General features: G+C 48.4%; 1 pseudogene; it reads right to left on the reverse strand.

The window, feature by feature from the left end:
* Positions 1–3,441: 3,441 nt before the first annotated feature.
* LOC119454661 (U2 spliceosomal RNA) lies at positions 3,442–3,621 on the reverse strand (annotated as a pseudogene).
* Between the last annotated feature and the right edge of the window lie 1,961 nt (positions 3,622–5,582).

A 5,582-nucleotide genomic window follows, 5' to 3' on the forward strand; every position in this document is an offset into this window, starting at 1 on the left:
TCTATCAAGCGGGAACACGTCGTCTTCCTCCTCCTCAGTGCAGCCACACTGTGATGGCCGTTACGTATCAGTATATTAAGTAATAATTAAGTATAGAAAGTAAGAATGAAGTATAACTAATTAACATTAACACCACCTCTGGACTTATGACCTGCGAATTTTCGTTGACTCTTTATGGAGTTTTGGAGAGCAAAGCGTTTTGAATGCCCTGGGGCACTATTAAAGAACGTAGATTTGCCAACTGTTTGCGTATAGTCAATTCGCAGATATCGTATTATGAAAAAAGGCGTCTATAAGCACACGAAGTGGTTTGCCTAGATGCTATATAGACACTCCTTAGACTGTACAAGTCAGTTTGATAAGGCACTGGACTGTCAATTGTTTATAGACCTGTCCATATGCAGTGTGTTCACTTCCACTAGTATTCATTCTGCTTCTATAGCTGTCACTTCACTTTTCGCCAGACTCTCCTATCGCAAAACAACTTTATTGTTTCGCGTCTTAGTGTATGCCGCCTTCAGTAGCGACTGTTTATTGCTGGTCGGGACAGTCGCAGCTAGGGCACAACCCTTGTTGTTTGATAAGCGTATGAAGCACGTTGGGCGCCCTCTATCTTCTACGGTGAGCGATAATGCATGCATGATAGTAACTTTGATGACAGGCCGTTTTCGTAAGGAACGGTCATGGAGCCGAGGCACTCTTTAAAGCGCTACTCAAGTTCTTGAAGGTCACTGACATCCACAACCTCTCATGGCTACAACAGTTCTAGCGTATCGACAAACATTTATCCTTTACGGAATATCGGAGAAGCTAACGTTAGCTGCAGTGCCGATGACATCATCTTGGTGACACAGTTCAACTAGAGCACACATAACTATTTCGGCGGCCACGACTTAGTGGCTAGTGTTAAAAGGAATCTTTAGCTGGGGAGCTCCTATCTAAATACACGGGATAAGACATATCGTGTACCACGGCAACCACTGCCCCGAACTTGATGAGATTTTTTTTTTAATTGAGAAGAATAGGCTGAAAATACCTTGCGCAGCGAAGGCGACAGTAGAGTGGGACTTGCCCATAACTCTCCGCCTACTGAACGTCACCATGGCACACAGTTCGAATTTGATTTTGCATGTACCCGTAGAACCCCCCCCCCCCCCCCCACACACACACACCCCTTACTTCCGATTGGGCACCTACGACGCGCGAAACGTAAGCCAAACGCGATTGACCTATACGAGCCGCAGTGCGCTCAGCCAGAGGACTCGTCGCGGCACCCCGCGGCCACAGGGTTATCTACGCTACGTAGCAGACCGCTGCTGTATGCAACTATACAGCGTTTGCTTGGTACACGACAGGGCTAGAGTGCGCGCTCGCGCTCATATGCTCCTGTCTCATTGTGCTGCGTGGTGCGGAGCGGCTTTGTCCTGCACCAGTTTGACCGACGGGTAGTAGCCACATGCAGCTTGAGCATTTTCAAAGCGCAGTCAATAGCTCAATACGAAGCGAAGACTGCCAAATCAGGAGCGGCCAGGAAAGAGCGCATGCTGGCAAGCGTGCGTATGGTATCAGGTAACTTTCGCGTGGTTCGAGGCTGATTCAGCGTTAAAGCTAGTCAAAATCAGCGAGACCCGCGACTTCATCAACACCGCGAAGCAGCGTGGTGAAAGTTTAATTCCTACGCTGGAGACCGCCGCAGAGCGTAGGCAGAGGATCGTACGTTTCTTACGGAAGTAGGTAATTATTATCGAAATTTGTAAACTGATTTTTACTTCAGCCTGTTTAATAAACTTCGTGAATAAAGATACACAGTAACAGTCGGAAGCAGCGCACTCATTAAAACACCGTTCTTGATTGATGTCAGCTATTGGCCAATAACAGCCTCGTATAAGAATCAGCTGTAATGCGAAGTAGAGGGTCCAGAAAAGAGTGAGTAGCTGCCTTCTCTCAAAAAGAGAGTGAGAGAAAGGTGACTGCGCGCTTCGCTTGCGAGCTTTACGAGCCTGCGCACGACTGCAAAACTTGGCAGATATGTTCCCAGCAGCCTATGCTTTCCGCTGACTATGTTTTTTCACCATGCGCGAGGCATGGTTCAGGACCCCTTGAAGGTGTTAGTAGCAACAATCACCAACGTTTAATGACTCTAATACTTTTTCTCTTAGGCGAGAACGTTCAAGGCCTAAAAAAAAACGTTCCTCAATATTTTGGCTGAAGTCTTACTACATGTCACTACGAAGCGCTGTCGTCAGTTTATTAGATACTCTCGTATTCCATAAACAAGTGTAAACAAGTGTACAACTGTCTCTATTAAGATTGTTCTATTGCGCGCGTATGTCAAATGACCCTGGCTTCCATAGTTTCGAACCCAGCACGACAAAATCGCGTCCACCGGGAACGTCTAACCGGCCAGTGAAAAAAGTGCCAGCATAGAATCTACGGATTCTACAAACGATACGCTCTGCGCGAAGTTGTGAGCAAAGGTATTGGCGCTCTGATATGTGCTGTACGTCCTGATCGTCTTGCTTAGGGAGTGCTGCTCTGCGCGGGGAACCAACGACCGAGCCTGAGCCGCAGCTGGCGATTCCGGCCAACCCGCCTGTCCAGGAGCTCGAGCTTTTCCCACCGCACCAGCAGGGACCGCTCCCGATGGCAGCGCGCTCATTCAACCGCCACGGAGGGACGTCTCTCGGTAGCCGCCCTCCGAGATCTCGTGCTCCTGCGCGCTCTCTGTCTCAGAGGCCATATCACGGCGCCTTCGAACCCACTCTGACGAGCACTACAAGACGAAACACGAGCAAAGGCGATATGACTAATGTCGAGAGATGATGCAGGCAGCGCTTGTCTGCGCGCCTTTGCCACACATGACTAAAAGCAAGCGTTGCTTTAGTGCGCAGGACGGATTCGGAAAATGCGAATAAATTCGGAGACTGATACTTCAGCGTGTCCGTGTTTTAGAAGAAGAATGGTCTCATTTATCGATCATGCGTAACTTTTAACTTCGTTTCACAGAGCTGAGTCGTCACACTAAACGACTGGATCCTTCGAAGAGGGACCCCTGAACACCGCAAAGATACACATGACAGCTTGCTGCTCCAACTAATAAGGAGCGAAACAACACGCCTAATCTGTGCGCCTCGCCAGAAAAACTACTGGGGTTGCCTTTCAATGTATGTACATACATATTTTTTTTAATGAACGTCTTTCTCTCTCTCTCTCTCTCTCGCTCACAGGTGTAGTCAGGACATCAGCTTTATCAACACCTTTTATAACGCCATAGCGTTCCCCGCTGTTAACGCCATGTCGAACCGATCCTTCATCGGGTGCAGAGTCGCAGAGGGTGGCAACATATTGGGCCCGATAGTGTTGCAGCAGAGGAGCGCACAGCGTGCTGTAGATTTTTTTAAGCCAAGCTGTATATGGCTAGTTTCCAGCGGATCGGCGCCCGTATAGACAAAAAATCCCGAAGATAGTGCAATACCGGGCCGACCCGTGGCGGAAAAGAAGCCGGCTTCAAGCACTCCGCCAACTTGCAAAAATAAGCTTACTATCTTGGGTTAAAATACAACCCGTATCAGATATTAGGCTGATCAGAACAGATATTTCACTTTCACCCGCGTCGGCCATGTCTACGTGCACACCATACATATGTAGGCCATCCCGCGTATTCAAACTAGTGCCTACCGTCCTGAGGGACTTCTGTATCCTGACGTCGTCCTCTACGTAGTCTCGTTTCCTCAGTACCGCTCTGACTGTGAAACGATTAGTGCCGCGTGTTTTGTGGTCTGAAGAATAACAGCGTGCCTGCCAAGAACGCCGGCGTGAAATGAAAAGGGAATGGGCGTGCCGGTGGCGGAAGGAGACCACCGACGAAGAGCAAGGTCGCGGACGCCAAGCGTAAGCGTGCTGCTCGCCAGGATCGCGAGGCGAAAAGATATGCGAACCGTCCATGTGTCCCCGATCCCGCAAACATGGAACGTTTCACCGGAGCAACGGAAAATCGTCACATGCACAGCTTCGCTGGCCATCCAACTCCACAGAGTGGAATGGCACTGAATTTTTGTTCGTTACTTCGAATTCGTTCATCTTGCTTTGCAAGTCACTTCCGTTGTCTCATCAAAACTGCGCTGTACCGTGAAAGCCAGGATGCTTTCCGGGTTCAGCTGTGGAAACGCCTCGCAATGAACATCAGCTTCATACCTGCACATTACAAGGAAGATCATGTTCCCTTCCCGCAATTAGAGCACTTTAGCGACGTTACTTAAGATGGCGAGGGATATTACATTCTGCAGGACACATTTCTAACAAGCTTGTAGGTTGCCGCACCGTTTTTCGTGACGCCGTGCTTGATCAAGTGTGTTCGGGCTGTCTGCGCGCTGTTCGCTTGAGCGGGAACTTTGGTATCGTGACACTGGTCACGACCACCCAGTCGATACGACACGGAATCACCTGGATGAACGCCTAATAGCTCTCGCTGTAAAAGCAAGCAGCCGCTGTGTAATTGTACTGGACGCTTATTAGCGCACGGATTTAGTCGGTGTGTAAATAGACAACATCATAGAACTGCTTATGAATCTTGCCGCTGTTTGGAGCGACCAGTTAAGTCATTTTCAAGATGGCTCCACGATAGCGGTAAATGGTAGCTTGTTACTTAGCTGATGTTATAGACACCTTTGTATTTGACTCCTTGAAGCGTTTGTTCTCCACACCTATCAGGTATATCCCACTCTGTAGTAAGTGGCACTAGGATTACATGAGCAGCTCTGATGTGGCATAGAAGAGAATTTCTTGGCTAATACTACAACCTCTACGAAGGTGTAGTCAGTGTTACGGCCCCAATTAATTATATAAGTGGGCATATAAGCCTACTGTGGCACGTATTGATTAAAAGCAAATGATAGCGCCGATAACTATGCAGGAGAACATGCAGAAATGCCTGGTCAAATGAGCGCCGGTGAGTACCTGAAAGAACTTCCAAATGCCGATAATACAAAGGATTGGTTGGTAATCAACTCTGGGCAAAGTGAGAAGGCCGATACGCGTAAAAGTTAAAGCGGGAGGAAGCAAGGAAGCCTGTTGTATCGTTTTGGTAATCCCTTGTAGAGATGTAGCGACAATTGGTAACACAAAATAGACTACCATCCTCAAGATAATACATGTGAGAAAGCTCTGCCCTTCCATCCAACAGCTATATGGAAGACGCTGTGACCATCACTGGGGTTCCACGTAAAGCCGGTTTACGGGTCCAATCATCTCGACTCAGTGCCACAACACTTGACCCTGGAGCTAGAGTCGACAGCGACGAGTCGCACCACGTATCTCGCTGGCAATTTCCGAGGAGGCTAAGTTCTTCATATGAATATATGCCTGCATATACACTCGTTCTAAAACCAATGTTGATGAGATATTTTGATGGATGCCTCCTCCTCGTGTGCGAAGGCGAAGACGCGAAAGAAAATATTTCGTGCACTCTCCACGAGGTCGTTTGGTGCTCGAGAAAAAGACAACACCACGGACACATTTCGATTCCCACTCAACGACACCGCGTGCAGTGACAAGGATTGAAGCATGCCCCGACGTCATTTTCC

The sequence above is a fragment of the Dermacentor silvarum genome, chromosome 5 (genome assembly GCF_013339745.2).
Source record: "Dermacentor silvarum isolate Dsil-2018 chromosome 5, BIME_Dsil_1.4, whole genome shotgun sequence".
Taxonomy (NCBI): domain Eukaryota; kingdom Metazoa; phylum Arthropoda; class Arachnida; order Ixodida; family Ixodidae; genus Dermacentor; species Dermacentor silvarum.